The sequence below is a fragment of the Bubalus bubalis genome, chromosome 1 (assembly GCF_019923935.1).
Source record: "Bubalus bubalis isolate 160015118507 breed Murrah chromosome 1, NDDB_SH_1, whole genome shotgun sequence".
NCBI classification, from domain to species: Eukaryota; Metazoa; Chordata; class Mammalia; order Artiodactyla; family Bovidae; genus Bubalus; species Bubalus bubalis.
This window is the reverse complement of record NC_059157.1, coordinates 44,328,905-44,347,745: the sequence shown is the minus strand read 5'-3', so window position 1 is coordinate 44,347,745 and position 18,841 is coordinate 44,328,905. Positions and strand designations below refer to the sequence as shown.

The 18,841-nt window shown below is 44.6% G+C and overlaps 1 protein-coding gene across 7 annotated transcripts in view; it reads left to right on the top strand.

Moving 5' to 3' along the window:
- The window catches only part of DLGAP2 (DLG associated protein 2), a 635,944-nt gene that overhangs the window by 29,469 nt on the left and 587,634 nt on the right, over positions 1 to 18,841 (top strand). For 3 of the 7 annotated variants that reach the window (XM_044939141.2, XM_025280928.3, XM_044939124.2), the window contains exon 1: positions 9,273 to 9,435. The exons of the other annotated variants lie outside the window; for them this stretch is intronic. The gene's annotated coding sequence lies outside the window, so the exon portion shown is untranslated. Of the gene's footprint in view, positions 1 to 9,272; positions 9,436 to 18,841 lie in introns of those variants that run through there. 7 annotated transcript variants of the gene reach the window in all.

The window sequence follows — 18,841 nt, the reverse complement described above, 5'->3', positions numbered from 1 at the left end:
AGCTGAAACCCTTAGAAGAAAACATAGGAACAAACTTTTTATACTGTTGGTATGGCAATGGTTTCTTAGATACAGCACCAGAAATACAGGTAACAGAAGAAAACAGAAGATATATATATCTTCTCTAGTGACTTAGTAAAGAATCTGTATGTGTGTGTGTGTGTGTGTGTGTGTGTAGGGCCTTGTTTATATTATAAAACTTTTGTGCAAAAAAAGCATCATCAATAGAGTAAAAGAAAGTCCATGAACATGAGAGAATATTGGCAAATCACATATCTGGTAAGGGTTTAATATTCAGGATGTATAAATCCTGCAACTCAGCCACAAGACAACAAACAACCCAACCCAGTTAAAAATGGACAAAGGACAGTAATTGCTATTTCTCCAAAGGTGATATAAAATGGTCAACACACATGAAAAGATGCTCAACATCATTAGTCTTTAGGAAAATGCAAATCAAATCCACAAAGAGACATCACTTCACACCTACCAGGATGGCAAAAACAAACAAGCGAACCAAGAACAACTGAAAACCCCAAAACAAAGCAAAGGAAAATAAGTTCTGGTCAGGATGTGGGGAAACTGGAACCCTCATACTTTGCTGGTGGGAATGGAAAATACGGCACACAGCTTGGCAGACCTTCAGAAAGTCCACAGAGATACCTTGTGGCCCAACAGTCCCCTCCTAAGATGTACTTAAGTGATCTGAAAACAGCAACTCTAACTGGGACTCATACGCCACTGTCCTAGCCTTTATTCACAGTTGCTAGAAGGTGGAACACCCCACTGCCTATGGGTGATAAAGGGATAAAGAATGTGGTCTATCTGTACAGTGGAATATTATTCAGCCTTGAAAAAGATGCAGTCTGACACTGCTACAGGATGATGGATCTGGAAAACAGTGTGCTGAATGAAGTAAGTCAGATGCAGAAGTACAGATATTAGATGGTTCCAACAGTGGCTGACTTTATTTTTGGGGGCTCCAAAATCACTGCAGATGGTGATTGCAGCCATGAAATTAAAAGACGCTTACTCCTTGGAAGGAAAGTTATGACCAACCTAGATAGCATATTCAAAAGCAGAGACCTTACTTTGTCAACAAAGGTCCGTCTAGTCAAGGCTATGGTTTTTCCAGTAATCATGTATGGATGTGAGAGTTGGACTATAAAGAAAGCTGAGCGCAGAAGAATTGATGCTTTTGAACTGTGGTGTTGGAGAAGACTGTTGAGAGTCCCTTGGACTTCAAGGAGATCCAACCAGTCCATCCTAAAGGAAATCAATCCTGGGTGTTCATTGGAAGGAAGCTGATGTTGAAGCTGAAACTCCAATATTTTGGCCACCTGATGTGAAGAGCTGACTCATTGGAAAAGACCTTGATGTTGGGAAAGAATGAAGGCAGGAGGAGAAGAGGACGACAGAGGATGAGATGGTTGGATGGCATCACCGACTCAATGGACATGAGTTCAGGTGAACTCCAGGAGTTGGTGATGGACAGGGAGACCTGGTGTGCTGCAGTTCATGAGGTCGCAAAGAGTCGGACACGATTGACTGAACTTAACTGAACTGAACTATGTGGAATACTCAGAACAGGCAAACTCAGAGACAGAGTATAACACAGGGGTCAGGGGCTGGGTTGGGGGAGAGAGAGAGGGTTACAGGGCACAGAGTTTCTTTTCAGGCTGTTGAAACATTTTGGAAAAAATGCAGCTAATTGTAGGACATCATGAATATAATTAAGACCCTTGAATTATACACTTTAAAAAAATGGTTTAAATAGCAAATTTTATGTTATTTTGCCACCATGTTGACAAATCTTTAAACTCAGGGGTTGTGTTATTAAGGATAAGCGAGTGAACACAGGACTTCTCTGGTGGTCCTGTGGTTAAGACTCCATGCTTCCACTGCAGGGGGTGCAGATTTGCTCCTGGTCAGTGAACTGGGAGTCTGCACAGATATTAGGGGTAAGTGTCAGGGCCTCTGTAGGTCCCTGGACTCTGTAGGGCCCTGAGTCCCTTGGGCAGAAAAGAGATCAAACCAGTCAATCCTAAAGGAAATCAACTCTGAATATTCTTTGGAAAGACTGATGCTGAATCTCCAAGACTTTGGCTACCTGATGCGAAGAGCCAACTCGTTGGAAAAGACCCTGATGCTGGGAAAGATTGAGGTCAGGAGGAGAAAGGGGCGGCAGAGGATGAGATGGCTGGATAGCATCACGGACTCAATGGAAATGAATTTGAGCAAAAAACATTTTATAGTGAAGGACAGAGGAGCCTGGCGTGCTGTAGTCCATGGGATTGCAGAGAGTCAGACAAGACTTAGTGACTGAACAACAACAAGAACAAGGGTGGGCCAACTTTTTAAAAAGTAACAGCATGTAATGTTAATGTTAATAGCCTTACACTCTTAGGTAATAACAGCTAAGGAATATAACAGTATTTCTTCATTCATTTAAAAGCCTAAATATCTTAGTAATTTGGTAATACTCTTAAAAACATTTTAAAAAATATATTGGTACCTGTATACATTTTTGAAAAATTTTTAAAAAGAAGGTATGTTATATATCCAAAGGAAATTAAATCACTATCTGAAGGCGATGTCTGTACTGCCTTGCTCATTGCAACATTATTTATAAGCCAAGATAGAAACAACCTAAACGTCCACTGATGGATGGATGGTTATATATACACAGTGTATACATGCCCGATGGAATATCAATAAGCCTTTAAAAAGAAGGAAATCCTGCCTTTTGTGATAACAGGGATGGAACCTGAGGGCGTTATGTTAAGTGAAATGTCAGAGAAATATCAGTATGGTATGATCTCACTTATATGTGGGATTAAAAAAAGAAAACTAGAATAGAACCAGTTGAGCTCTTAGAAGCAAAGGATTGAATGGTGGTTGCCCGAGGCCCCTGTGTTGGTCAAAGGTAAAAGCTTCCAGTTATAGGATGAACAAGTCTGGGGGTCTGACATCCAGCTAGGTGACTGGTTAGTTGTGTATTATGCACCTGAAGTTGCTCTGAGTTTAGAGCAGTGATGTTCTCATCACAACAGCAACATCAAGAAGTGGTAACCACGTGAGGTGAAGGACTTGTTAAGTAACTCTTCACAATATATACATGTGTCAGATCTTCATATCTAGACCTTAAATTCACAGTGTTGTGTCTGTGTCCACTGTATTTCAGTGTGTGCTCAGCTGTGTCTGACTCTTTGTGACCCCATGGACTGTAGCCCACCATGCTCCTCTGTCCATGGAATTCTCCAGTCAAGAATACTAGAGTGGGTAGCCATGCTCTTCTCCAAGGGATCGTCCTCGCCCAGGGATGGAACCTGTGTCTCTTGCAATGGCAGGCAGATTCTTTACCACTGAGCCACCTGGGAAGCCTATGTTTCAGTAAAGGTGGGCAAAGAGAAGCCATACATCTGTCCCCCAGTCACTTGGTGGTGATCCCCTGTGGTGACTCTGGTCTCCTAGGCTGCTTTGCCCACAGGCAGGCAGGCACCAAGCAGTTCATTGCTTTTCTGTTGGTGCCTAATGAGTTATGAGTATAGCCATGTTCTGAACTGTGTCCAGCTGGGTGCTCTGTGGGAAGGTTTAGAAAGTCCCTGAGTGCAGTGGTGTGGACAGGGCCATGTCGGGGCCCAGCAGAAGGGAAGCGTGCCCTGAGTGATGGGGGGACTCCGGGGCCAGGTGGGTGCAGAGCTGTCACCTCGCCTGCAGACACGTCCCCTGCAGACACGTCCTTCCAGTGAACAGAAACACAGCATGTGGTGGGGGGAGTGCAGCGTGCTGGGCTGGGGAGTCCGAGCCCCACTGTTAAATAGCTCTGGACAGAGGCCCTCAGAGTCCCAGCCACAAGTTGCCTCTTGTGGGGATCACTCTCTGAGGTGATGGTGGAGGCAGGGAGCCCCGAGAGGCTGGGTCCTGTGACCAGCAGCTCATGGCAAGTCCAGAGGCTAGGACCTGGATCGGGGTCCCTGGTCCACATGAGGGGCTGTCCTGAGACCTGTTCCAATCTCCTGTTGTTTGCTGAGCGGAAGCCCAGGTGTTTGGACTTGTACCTGGTTTGTTCATATTTCCTTGTGTGTGTGCTAAGCCTCCTTACTGTGAATATTTTTAAAACTATGTAAATAGTGTTTATGGTTGCACAACATTGTGACTGTATCTGTACTTAGTGACATTGAATTGTGTGCTTAAAAGAGGTTAATGGGGTAAATGCCATGTCTATTTTACCATAAAAAAAAGTATGTAGGGAGATGCTGAGTATATGATTCCCTGACTAATATACTACTTTTTAAAAATGTTTTACTGATGCTGGAAGAGCCAACACATAAGGATTTCTCTGTCTTGGAAGCTCTACCCTACACCGGTGTTTATAGTAACTGTAGGTATTTTCTGGTGGTGGGTATAGATTTTTAAGAAGTGATGTGATTATAACACTTCATGTTTTCTCCTATGTCTTAGATTTTAAAGGATTGAAATACATGATTGTTGATTTATTGGAGCTTCCAAAATACATTTTCTTAATATTTTTTGAAGTTTTTTTGCTTGTGTCTCATTGCAGGGATCTCCAGCATCTCTCATAATTAAAGATTATGGTTATAGTTATGTTTGTAGTCATCCCAAATTTTGTCCATAAAATACATCATGTTCCATCACATACATTAAATGTGTTTTGTTAGAGGGCTTGTACTTCCTTCGTCTTGCCTGGAGATATGAAAATAATCCAAACCTATTTCAGCTGAAATGATGATAGTGCACCCGAATGGCCAATAGGAATAGGATTCTGCATCTTGGACCAGAAGCACAGAATATAAGGTAGAAATTATCCTCAGGAGCATCGCCAGCAGCTCCTGCTCCACACTTTGCCTGTTATATTTAAAATGAAACTGAATTTGTGAAGTATCTGCACCCTAAAATGGAGAAGGAGCTTCTTCCCACCTCTGTCTCTGCTTCTAGAAGACTCTCCACCAGTACCTGCCCCCTCTTCCCTGACCATCTTTCTCCTCCTGTAACTCACAGAGATCACTGTTTCTAAGGAAACCCCCTGGAATCAACCCATCAGCTGTTAGGAGCTTGCATACTCGGATCCTCTGAGAGCTGGTTTTGAATTTATTTGCAGATTTTTTTTTCATTGGTGGAACACTCGTGTGTTTGTGTGGCATAGCAGCGAGGAAGATGGGTTTGGAGCCACATAAATCTAAATCTAATTATGACCTCACCCTTACTGTCTTATAGCAGATGAGTCACTTGTCCTCAGTACTGGTTTCCTTACCTGAAAAGAGAGGCTTGTTCTAGTTCGCAGGGTGATTGTGAGCGTGGAGCCCACAGCGAGGCACACAGAGCAGGATCAGGGCACAGATGTGTCTGCGTCCCTCACCTCTGTGCTCTGTCCCCTCACGGGCCAGCAGCGCTGCTCCGTGGATGCTCAGGGGATGATCGTTCTGCAGAACCTAGATTACTGAGACGGGGGCCAGTGACACAGGAAAAACCCGTGGTCTCTGATGATCATGACTTCCTCAAAAAAAGAGTTTCACTTGTAACTCAGCCACATTGTTCTGCATCCCCGATGTATTGTTGTTATTGGTGTAATAACAACAGCTGTGTAACCGGTGTGTTGAAGTATAAATTTTCCTTTGTTTTGTGCTTTTTCTTCATTCATTACAGTATTCTCCCTCCAGAGTGATGATCTGTAGTCCTGAATGGGGTCCCTGCCTTCCTGATGTGCAGCCCCGTCTGGTGGGGAGCTGGCGCAGGGTGGCCGTGATACACCGGCACATCTGGCTCATCAGGGTTCCACTGATGGTGCCGGGGCAGCGTTTCTCATCCCCACTGGGGACCTTCCCGGATGCCTTTTAGAGTCATAAAGGATGATAAAGACAAAGGGCCGTTGCCTGTAACTTGAACTTTGTGGGTCTTTCAGGCGGTGTACTGAAAACCTAAGTCCCTGTTCACTTCCTGTGTCTGCAGCTTTGACCCCACCTTGCTGGGCGCTGGCTGGGCTGGTGTCCCTGTGGGCAGCGTCCTCGGTCTGTGTGCTCTGTGAGCCTCCTCACCTCCCAGGTCGCTCCTTTCACTAGGAAACACGCTTTCCTGCTGCTTCTCTGCAAGACCCCTCCAGCCTTCCTAAGTGTCACGTTTTAGTGCCTGCAGACATTCAGGGTTTGGGCTTTGCACTCCCACCGACACCTGCATGTGAAGGGGAGGGGCACGCACGGGAAGGGGTCAGGCCAGTCCTGCCCACACACCCCCTGGCCCCCAGGCCCTGAGTTTCTGGGGGCTCTGTCTCCATGTTACTGCCTGCATCTTGGTTCCTGGTTATACTGGTTGTCCTGGCAGTCATAGTGGCAGTGGTGCTCATTTGTGCCCACAAGGTGGGCATGAAGTTCAAGGGTCAGTGCAGGGGTGAGGTGGCTTGGTCAGGTCCGAGTAGCTGGTAGGTGGTGGGACAGGAACAGAAAGTCAGGTTTTTCTGGCATCGAGCCCACCCTCCTCTTGTCTTATGGTGCTCCCCACCCCCATCCTAAAATATCTCTAAGGCAGCGACAGTGAAGAGACTTGTGTGTTTTCCCCAGTTCAGCAGGTGAATGAGCTCTGAGCTCTGCTGCCCCGTGTCCCACTGGTGGTCAGTGCTGTGCTGGACCTCGAATGGATCTCATGTTAAGTGTTCTTTCCCTGACACGGTAAAAAAATCAGAACATGGCATCCATCTACTTTATTTGGATCAAACCACCTTTCAGAAACTCTCATCTCACTGTTTCATTTTCACATGCTATGAGCTCGGTTGTTTACAGACCACCTCCTTTCCAGGTTTGGTCTTGGGTGATGATGCTTTGTGATGATTTTGGAGATGACCACAGAGATGCCCTGTCACCGTTGTGGATGAGCCACACAGGAGTGAAGCCTGGCTTCCTCTGATTCTGGTCAGAAGTGCTGTGTGTGAGCCCCGCGGGGCTCCAGCCGCAGGCCAACAGGAGGGCTGGTGTCGTCTGCTGTCCAAAACACGTCCTGGGGCTGGGGAGGAGGGGCTGGCTGTGAAGCTTCCACCAGCCCTAGGCAACGCATTTTGTCCTTTTAAGTCAGAATGTGAGAAACACTGATCTTAATGCCTTATGGAGAACTGTTTTATTGGTGACAGAAACACAGATTTCTTTTCAGATGATTTTTTGTTTTATAGTGATTTGGGCACAACATTAATGGAACTGAATAATTTGGGAAATAATAAAATTGATCATATCTTTCGAATTGAAAATTTATTCTTTCTGAGTCTTGTTTGTTCTTCATACATAATTGGCTGAAGCAGTGTTTCATGGATTCCCAGGCAGAGTGATAGTGCATCAGCGTGTATCTGTGCTGCTTTTCCTCTGACTGTTTTCAGCTGCCCTGGCTGCCAGAAGAGGCCAGGCCAGGGCTCCAGCGCGGGTGTCTGCTTCTCATTCTGGAGGCTGGCCATCTGGGCTCAGGGTCAGCGGGGCTGGATCCTGGTAAAGTCGCTTCCCCTCTCCTCACCTGACCTCAGGGCTTCTGCCCTCCTCCTCCTGTCTCTCTTCCTATTAGGCCAGGAGTCCTGTCAGCTGGGGGTCCACCCTTAGGACCTTGTAGGACCTTAATTACGGCCTTAACGGCCGTGTTCCCAAGCAGTCACATTGGCAGTGAAGGCTTCAGCAGATACGTTTTGCAGGGACATAGTCCACAGCACTGGTTAAAACACACATGGAAACCTATCTTTCTGCAAATTAAAATGGTCATTGAGTTCAGTTGTAGGAAAACAAATTCATTCATAGCATCATTGCTGATTCTCATGTTTTAGTAGAAGACTAATAATAGCTTATGTGACCAGACCAGAGTTAAAACATGTAGTGGCTTAGTTTTTCATTGTTTTAATTTATAGGTGTTACCAAGATGAATTAATTGTTTAAAGTATGATGCAGACAATTCAAAAGGTAGAGGTATAGTTTCAGGACAGGCTGGTTCATTTCCGTGAGAATGTGGTTCAGGATTGCAGACTGGACAGTTCCTTAGCATTTGCAGGTAAAGCAGAGCAGAGAGCTGCCTTTGCTGGCGTGCCCCTAGTGGGGCACGCTGCTCAGTCAGGCTGTTTGGTGTCAGTCTGAAAGTGAAGTTGCTCAGTCATGTCTGACTCTTTGTGACCTCATAGACTGTAGCCTACCAGGCTCCTCTGTCCATGGGATTTTCCAGGCAAGAGTACTGGAGTGGATTGGTGTCGGTCTACTTCCTTCCTTTTCACAGAAAAGTCCCCAGTGCTTGGAAAGCTTGCCTCTTGTCCAGTATCACAGTGGTGGTGCCATTATTTGAATGTGGGCTTATTTTAAAATTTGATATGTGATCCAACTGAAGGATCTTAAAATTTCCAGTTGGAAACGCCGGAATCTAAGTGAATCCTTTATAACTATGCTGTGTCTGTCTTTACAATACACTGCCATGAGTTACGTATGGGTTGATTCTGCTTACACCTCTGTCCTGGGTATGCTAGAAAGGAAGGTTCTACAAGTCATGATTTCCAAGGAAAGCAGGTAATGTGAGGCAGAGAGCTGTGGGTACTTCAAGTCTTCTTAGGAAACACTGCCAGGGGCAGACACCACCCAGAGGTCAGAGACATGGCTCACTCTTCTACACAACAAGAGTGCCTGGAAAATCAGTGAATGCTTTATGTTCAGTCCTTGATAAAACTAGACCAGGAATTCAGAGGTGGTACATCAGTACCAGGCTTCCCAGGTGGTAAGTGGTAAAGAATCTGCCTGCCAATGCAGGAGATGCTGGTTCGATCCCTGGGTCTGAAGATCCCCCAGAGGAGGAAATGGCAACCCACTCCAGTATTCTTGCCTGGGAAATCTCATGGACAGAGCAGCCTGGCGGGCTACAATCCATGCGGTCACAAAGAGTTGTTCACAACTGAACACAGGGCATACCCCTGGAACAGTGGTAGGAATTTGTGTTGGATGTAAACTTAGAGCTGGAAGTAAGGCAGGACCTCTGAGAAGCCCTGTTTCCAGTCCTAAGATTGAGGCTTAAGTAGAAAAGAGATAACACCCCTCCTTTCTGCACTCTAGTAATAGGCTACAAGATTCCCTACAGCCTGGAAGAGCTAAGAGGGAGATTCGTGTATCAGTACCACCCAGTCCTCTGTAAGTAAAACGTTAAAAATCAATTTGAGGACACATGAAAGGTCTGCACACGCCCCGTTGAGCAGGAAGGCCTACGAATCCCGCAGGTGTAGCTTGTCTGCGCATGCGCTTTGCGCTCACTGGGGCCCAGTGCGTGGAGCGGGAACGTGGCTGCACACGTGACCCCACGCCCAGCCGCCACAGCCCTGGGGCCTCGCGGCTCCTCGTGGGGCACCACGGCTGTTAGAGCTGTTCCGGCTCTAACTGAAGGGCTGCCTGTGCCCAGGTTTCGCAGTCACTCTGCTTTAAGGTAAAGGTTTCTATTTTGTGGGGCGCTGGGGTCTGACTCTGGATTTCCGCTTTTCTCTTGTCCCATGACTTACTCGAGGGCCGGGTCACGGCCGCCTCCGGAATCTGTACTTTGGGCTAGAGGGCTCTCCTGGACCCCGGGCACCCCGAGGGAACGGGCTTTGAGGAGCACGAAAAACGAGGGGCCTGAGGGAAGCTGTTGGAGATTCGGGCCGGCTGAGGGGGAACAGCCAGCAGGGCTCCCTGTCAGGAGAAGCGGGCCCCCGTGCAGGGGGCCGGGGAGTGGGGCGCGGGCAGGGCGGCCGCGGGGACCAGGGCAGTGGCTGCTCAGTGCCCAGTCAGGAGGGACATGCCCACCGCCCCCTCAGGACCCCTGTGAGGTTGCAGGCACAGACAGTGAAGGCTGAGACCGGTGACAGGAGAGGCACCTGGTCGACTCGGACCCCAGCGAGCCGGCCCATGGGCCTCAGGCCGGCACTGCGTCCGCTCTCCTCTCAGCGTGGGCGCAGGGTGGCCGTGCGTTCAGCTCGAGTCCTCGCGGGTTGACCTTGGAGCTGTGTTGAGGCCGAATGTCAGCTCCTGGCGTCAGTCCCTAGGAGAGAAGGAGCTAAAGGTTGGAATTAGCTCATTCGGTTTTCAACAGATGTGGACACTCTCTTTATAGACCAGGGCCTTCCCTGCTGGCTCAGCGGTGGAGAACCCACCAGCAATGCAGGGGATGTGGGTTCGACTCCTGGGTCAGGAAGATCCCCTGGAGCAGGAAATGGCAACCCACTCCAGTATTCTGCCTGGAGAATCCGTGAACAGAGGAGCCTGGGGGACTACAGTCCATGGGGTCGCAGAGTCAGACAGGACTGAGTGACTGAGCACGTTATAGACCAGAGAGGGACTTTGGAAATGAGGTGGTTCTGTCCTTAGAAAGTTCAGACTGTTGGAACAAGACCCGGCATCCGGGCGACTCACAGATCCCGTGTCTGCTGAGAGCTTGCTAGTTGGCAGAGGACATCTTCTGCAGTGTCCTCACAGGTGGGGAGGGCTGTGGGCTCTCAGGGGTCTCTGTCATCAGAGCACTGATCCTGTGCATGGGGGCTGCACCCTCATGACCTCTTCACCTTGGGGTGGGTTACTACATGGTGTTGGGAGGACACAGGTGCTCGGTCTGTAGCAGAGGTTCAGGACCCTGTGCTGCAGTCCCATGGGCTCCAGTGAAATGTTTCAGGAATCATATACACAGATCTGTCAGTTGCCTATTCCCACCTGAGACCAGGGGTCACAAAGTAGAGCAGTCATATCATAGAATCTCTTTCCAAATGTGCAAGGTTTTTCTGTACGTAGAACTAGTATTGACCAAATGTGATGTATTTTAATATTAGGAGAAAATTGTTTTTCAGTCGCTCAGTTGTGTACAACTCTGTGACCATGGACTGCAAAACACCAGGTTTCCCTATACTTCACCATCTCCTGGAGCTTGCTCAAACTCCTATCCATTGAATCAGTGATGCCATTCAACCATCTCATCCTTTGTCATCCCCTTCTCCTCCTGCCTTCAACCTTTCCCAGAATCTGGGTCTTTTCTAATGAGTCAGCTCTTTGAATCAGGGGGCCAGAGTATTGGAACTTCAGCCTCAGCAACAGTCCTTTTAATGAATATTCAGGATTTATTTCCTTCATGATTGACAGGTTTGGTCTCCTTGCAGTCCAAGGGACTTGCAAGAGCCTTCTCCAACACCACAGTTCAGAAGTATCAATTCTTCAGAGCTCAGCCTTCTTTATGGTTCAACTTTCACATTTGTACACGACTACTGGAAAAACCATAGCTTTGACTAGATGGACCTTTGTTGGCAAAGTAATGTCTCTACATTTTAATATGCTGTCTAGGTTTGTCATGACTTTTCTTCCAAGGAGCAAGTGTCTTTTAGTTGTGTGGCTGGAGAAAATAGGGACATATAAATAAACATCACATTTCCAAGGAATGTGTGATCTGACATTAATACTAGCTGTTGTTAATCATAACAGGGTTCTGTACTGCTAGTGACTGAACACAGGAAACACGCCTGGGACATTTACCTGTTCCCAGTGGTGTTCTGGGAACAAGTAAATGCCCGGGGTAACTTGGAATAGCTTTTCCTTTTGAAAAATAGCTTTGCTGAGGTATAGTTCACATACCCAGCAATTCACCATTTAAAGTGTATAATTCCGGGGTTCTTGTTACATTCACAAAACTGCAGCCATCACCAAACCAATATTGGAACATTTTCATCACCCCTCAAAGAAACTGCCCACTGGAAGTAACTCCAGCCCCTGCTCCTGGCAGGGCTGATCTGCTTTTTGTCTCTGTGGATCTGTCTGCTCTAGAAATGAATCACACTGTCCCTGGTCTCTGGTGACCCGTGTTTTTCACTGAATGGTGTGTTTTCAGGTTTCACCATGTTGTGGATGTATTAACACTTTGTTCCTTTTCTTTTTGTGCTAAAATATACATAATATTTAGCCTTTTTACCATTTTAAATTCAGTGGCATTAAGTAAATTTATGATACGCAACCTTCATCAGGGCTTCCCTGTTGGCTCAGATGGTAACGAATCCACCTGCAATGCAGGAGACCTGGGTTCTATCCCTGGCTTGGGAAGATCCCCTGGAGGAGGGCCTGACAACCCATTCCAGTATTCCTTCCTGGAGAATTCCCATGGAGAGTGGTGCTTGGCAGGCTACAATCCATGGGGTTGCAAAGAGTCAGACATGACTGAGTGACTAAGCATAGGTCAAGCTTTAAGAGTATCCATTTTCAGACTTTTTTTCCTTAACAACAGAACTTCATCCTCATTCAACACTGACTTAATCCCACTGCGCAACCCCCACCACCACCACCCCACCCTTGGTGACTTTATTCTACTTTGTCTCTGTGAACTCACCTATTCTAAGTATGTCATATAAGTGGAATCATCCAATATTTGTCCTTCTGTGTCTGCCTTGTCTCACTTAGTGTAATGTTTTCAAGGCTCATCCATGTTGTAGTATGTTTCAGAGCTCCCTTCACTTTTAAGGCTTCATAATATTCCACTGTATGGATTTACCACATTTTGTTTATCCATCATCTATTGGTGGGCACTTGGGTTGTTTCCAGCTCTTAGCTACTGTGAGTAATGTTGCTCTGAGCATGTATATAAACATAATCTGAGCTTGTTTTCCATGTCGGGTGTATGACTAGGCACAGTAACACCATCCTAGTGGGTGTGAAGTGCTATATCATTGTGTCTGATTTGCTTTTCTCTAATGGACTAGTGATGCTGAACTTGTTGGACATCTGTATGTTTTCTTTGGAGAAATTCAAGTCCTATTTTTTGAATTGTGTTTTTTTCTTTTTGTTATTGTATTAAGAGGTTCTTTATATATTCTAGATATTAATTTCTTATCAAATGTATGACTTGCAAATGATTTTTCTCTTTTTTTTTTTTTGCTGCACCATGTGGCTTGCAGAATCTTAGTTCCCCAATCAGGGATGGATCTGGGACCATGGCAGTGAAAGCACGAAATCCTAACCACTGACTGGACTGCCCAGGAACTCCCTAAAAGTTTTATGTTGACCTTAGGTTTTCTAAGAATTTTATATTTTTAATTGTTTAGCTCTTTGATCCATTTGGAGTTAATTTTTTAGTGTGGTAGAAAGTGAGGGTCCAGCTTCATTTGTTTTGCTTATGGATCTTCAGGTTTCCCAAAGACCATGTGTTGAAAAGACTGTCCTTTGCCCATGGAATGGCCTTGGCACCCATGGATTGTAGCCCCTCAGGCTCCTCTGTCCATGGGATTTTGCAGGCAAAAATACTGGAGTACATTGCCATTTCCTTCTCCAGGAGATCTTTCTGACCCAGGGATTGAACCTGAATCTCCTGTGTCTCCTGCATTGGCAGGCAGATTCTTTACCACTGAGCCACCTGGGAATCCCTATGTAAAAGGTGAGGGTCCAGCTTCATTTGTTTTGAACGTAGACGTTCAGGTTCCCAAGGACTATGTTTTGAAAAGACACCTCTTTCCCCACTGAATGGTCTTGACACCCTGGTGGAAAGTCAGTTGACCATACGTGTGAGGGTTTCTTTCTGGGCTGTCTATTCTGTTTCATTGGTCTGTTTATCTTTCTGTGTGCCAGCACCATGGTTTGATCACTGTTGGTTTATAGTGTTTGTAGTGTTGGAAGTGTTTAGATCAGAGAGTGTTTCAACTTTTTTCTTCATTTTTAATATTGTCTAGGCTACTTGGCAATGGCAACCCACTCCAGTACTCTTGCCTGGAAAATCCCATGGATGGAGGAGCCTGGTAGGCTGCAGTCCATGGGGTCGCTAAGAGTCTGACACGACTGGGCAACTTCACTTTCACTTTTCACTTTCATGCATTGGAGGAGGAAATGGCAACCCACTCCAGTGTTCTTGCCTGGAGAATCCCAGGGATGGTGGGGCCTGGTGGGCTGCCGTCTATGGGGTCACACAGAGTTGGACACGACTGAAGCGACTTAGCAGCAGCAGCAGCAGGCTACTTGGGCTCCATTAAGACTCCATATGAATTTTAGGCTGGGTTTTTCTCTTTCTGCAAAAAAGCGCTATTGCAATTCTGACTGAGATTGCATTGAATCCATAGATCACTTTGAGTAATATGGTCATCTTTTTTTAAAGTTTATTATTTGTCTATAATGTTTATTTCATTTATTTATTTGCCTGCGTTAGGTCTTAGTTGCAGCAGACAGGATCTTTGTTGTGTCATGCAGGATCTTCTGTTGTGGCTTGAGGCCAGCCTGTGGGCTCTCAGGTTGCAGTTCGGGGACTTAGTACCCCCTTGGTATTTGTAATCTTAGTTTCCCAACTAGGGATCAAACCCTTATTCTTAGAATTGCAAGGCACATTCTTTACCACTGGACCACAAGAGAAGTCCCGATATGGTCATCTTAACAATATTAAGCCTTCCAATCCCTGAATGTAGGATGTTTCCATTCATTAATGTCTCTTTCCATTTCTTTTAGCAGTGTTTTGTAGTTTTCAGTGTATTAGTCTTTTGCCTCCTTGATTGAATTTATTTCTAAGTATTTTATTTTTTGATGCTTTTGTAAATGAAAATTAAAAAAAATTACCTTTTAATATTGTTCATTGTTATTATCGAGATGCAAATGATTTTTGTGTGTTGATTTTGTATCTGCAATTTTGCTGAATTCATTTATTAGCATTTACAATTTTTTTAATCCAAATAAAAATAGGAATTGAAAATAATTTAAGGCAGTATTTTTGGAGCAGTTTAACATTCACAGCAAAATTAAGGAGAAAGTTAGAAATTTCCTGTGGTGCTTCCCAGGTGGCTCAGTGATAAAGAATCTACCTGCTAGTGCAGGAGATGCAGGTTTGATCCCTGGGTCAGGAAGATCCCCTGAAGGAGGAAGTTGCATCCCACTCCAATACTCTTGTCTGGAAAATACCATGGACAGAGGAGCCTGGTGGACTAAAGTTCATGGGGTTGCAAAGAATTGGACACAATTTAACAACTGAGCATGGCACTAGAGATTTCCTACACATCTGCTGCCCCTACACACCACAGCCCACCACCACCCCCCATCACCATTCCTGCCTGATGGACCGCGTGTTACAATGGATGAACCTGCATGGACACGTTGGCATCATGCCAAGTCCGTGGTTTCATCATGATTACATCAGGATTCACCCTTGGTGTTGTATTTTCTGAGGCTTTGGACAAATACATAATGATGTGTATCCATCATTATAATGCTGCACACAGTAGTTTCACTGTGCTAAGAATTCTCCATGCTCCACCTGTTCCTCCCTCCTCCACACCCTGATCTTTCTCCTGTCTCTGTGGTTTTGCCTTTTCCAGAATGTCATAGAGTTGGAATCACATTCTTTAGCCTTTTCTGATTGGCTTCTTTCACTCAATGATAATGCATTTAAGGTTTTTCCATGTCTTTTTATGATTTGGTAGTGCATTTCTTTTTATCACTGACTAATCCTGCATTGTTTGGATGGACCACAGTTTATGTATCCAGTCACCTACTGAAGGGCATGTTGACTGCTTCCAAGTCTCAAGCAGTCCCACTTGTCTGTTTTTGTTCTGTTGCCTGTGCTTTTGGTGTTTTATTCAAGAAAGCAATGTCAAGTCCAATGATACAAAGCATTTCATCTGCTGTAGGAGTTTTATGTTTGGGTATTTAATCCATTTTGGGTTAATTTTTGTAGGTGGTGAAGATAATGAGTAAAGTCCAACTTCATTTTTTTTTTTTTTTTTTTGCATGATGATTTCTAGTTTTCTCAACATTTGTTGAAGAAATTGTCCTCTCCCTATTGTGTGGTGTTGGCACCTCATTGAAAATCATTTGACCATGTGTGTGAGGGTTTCTCTCTTTGCTGTATTCCTCTCCTTGGGCTCTTTGTCTTCATGCTCTAAAACCAACTGGTTTTGATAATTACGTGTATATAATTACATGCATTATTAATATAACCATATGCATATTGTCTTCTGCAATTGCTTTTCAAATCAGTTAAGGGAAGAAAGAAAAAATGTGTATTTATGTGGTATTTTTAATTGTTTTCTTTTATAATAGTTATCTTTACCAGCTGTATTAGTTTTCTGTTGCTGCTGTAGCAAATTATCACAAATGAGGTGGCTTAAAGGACCACAGATGTATTATCTGGCATTTCTGGAGGTAAGAAGTCTGAAATGTCCTTGCTAGATTATAGTCAGGGTGTCAACAGTACTGTGTTCCTCTGGGAGGCCTAGTGTAGGATCCACTTCCCTGCTTGCTTCCGCTTCCAGCGGCTGCATGACTCGGCCCATTCATCTTCAGAGCATGTAGAGTTGGGACTAAGCCCTCGCACTGCCATCTTGCTTGCTGTCTCTCTTCTGCTTTGCTTTTCCAGTCATATGGACCTGGTGATTCCACTGGGCTTACTCAGATTATCCAGAATCATCTCCTGTCTTGATATCAGCTAATTGCCAACCTTAATTCCATCTGCAGCCTCAACTCCCCTTTGCCATGTACCCCAATGTAAGTCACAGGTTCTGGATATTAGGGTGTGGAGATTGGGGAGGACTGTTATTTTGCCTACCTTACTGGTGCTCCCACCCACCCCCACCCCAGGTATCTGAATGACTGGCTTGAGTCACTTGCTTTCAGTCAGAAAAATTTACTTTAGTATTTCTTCTAAGTTCTGCCAGTAATACAATCTTTGTTTTTATTTATTGGGAAATTTCTTTATTTTACCTTCATTTTTGAAAAGTTAATTTTGATAATTGTAAGATTTTTGGCTGACAGTTTTTTTCTTTCAGCGCTTAGAATATGCCATTTCCTTCTAAATTTATTGTTCCTAATGTAATTTCAGAAACAGTCTTCTTGGCGTTCACCTGTATGGGACAAATCGTTTCTCTTGCTGCTTTCCAGCTTTTCTCCTGGTGTTTAGCTTTTGTGTAATGATGTGTCTGGGTGTGGATCTCTGCATGATCCTGGTTAGAATTTGTTGAGCTTCTTGGATGTGTATATTAATGTTTTGCATCAAAATGTGGAACTTTGATTTCAGCCATTGTTTCTTTGAATATTTTTTCTGTTTCTCTTTCCCCTTTTTCCTCTTGTTCCTTTTACACATATGTTGATTTAGCTAATGAGAGCCCACATTTATTTTTTTGTTTTTTAATATTTATTTATTTTATTTGGCTGTGTTGTGTCTTAGTTGTGGCACATGAGATCTCCCATCTTCATTGCAGCATGTGGGATCTAGTTCCCTGATGAGGGATGCAACCTGTACCCCTGCATTGGGAGCACAGAATAGTCTTCGCCACTTGACCACCAGGGAAGTCCCTGGCCCACATTTCTTTAAGGCTCTCTTCATTTTACTTCATCCCCCTTTCCCCTCTGCTTGTCATGTTGCATCTTCTCTACTGACCTATCTCAAGTTTGCTTATTCCTCTGCAATTCAGATTTATTTCCAAACCTGTCAAATGAACTTTTCAATTATCATACTTTTCAGTACAAGAATTTCCATTTAGCTTTTTTGCCAATTTCTATGTCTTTATTGATATTCACTATTTTCAATTGTTTTCCAAGCATGGTTTCCTTTAGTTCTATGAACATATTTATAATGGATGTTCTGGTGTCTCTGTTAAGTCTAAAACCTGGGTGCTCTCATAGGCAGTTTCTTTTCCATTGCCCCCCCTTTTTTTGTTTCTGCATGTGCATCACATGTTCCTGTTTGTGTGTCTCATAATTTTGTATTGAAAACTAGACATTCTAGGTAACTTATTGTGACAGTCCAGAATGTTGATCTTCCCTCTGGGGCTTCCTTTTGACTTTGTTGCTTGCTTAATTTTTAGTACTTGTTGACTGTACTCTCCTTTGCTTTTCGCTTCCCTTCTTTTCACAGCTATTTGTAAGGCCTCCTCAGACAGCCATTTTGTTTTTTTGCATTTCTTTTTCTTGGGGATGGTCTTGATTCCTGTCTTCTGTACAATGTCACAAACCTCCATCCATAGTTCATCAGGCACTCTATCAGATCTAGTCCCTTAAATCTAATTCTCACTTCCACTGTATAGTCATAAGGGATTTGATTTAGGTCATCCCTGAATGGTCTAGTGGTTTTCTCCACTTTCTTCAATTTCAGTCTGAATTTGGCAATTAGGAGGTCATGATATGAGCCATAGTCAGCTCTAGGTCTTGTTTTTGCTGACTGTATAGAGCGTCTCCATCTTTGGCTACACAGAATAGAATCAATCTGATTTCGGTGTCGACCATCTGGTGATGTCCATGTGTAGAGTCTTCTCTTGTGTTGTTGGAAGAGGGTGTTTGCTATGACCAATGTATTTTCTTGGCAGAACTCTATTAGCCTTTACCCTGCTTCATTCTGTACTCCAAGGCCAAATTTGCCTGTTACTCCAGGTGTTTCTTGACTTCCCACTTTTGCATTCCAGTCTCCTATAATGAAAAGGACATCTTTTTTGGGTGCTAGTTCTAGAAGGTCTTGTAGGTCTTCATAGAACTGTTCAGTTTCAGCTTCTTCAGTGTTACTGGTTGGGGCATAGGCTTGGATTACAATGATATTGAATGGTTTGCCTTGGAAATGAACAGAGATCATTCTGTCATTTTTGAGATTGCATTCAAGTACTGTATTTCGGACTCTCTTGTTGACTATGATGGCTACTCCATTTCTTCTAAGGGATTCCTGCCCACCATAGGTATAATGATCATCTGAGTTAAATTCACCCATTCCAGTCCATCTTAGTTTGCTGATTCCTAGAATATCAATATTCACTCTTGTCATCTCCTGTTTGACCAGTTCCAATTTGCCTTGATTCATGGACCTAACATTCCAGGTTCCTATGCAGTGTTGCTCTTTACAGCATTGAACCTTGCTTCTATCACCAGTCCCA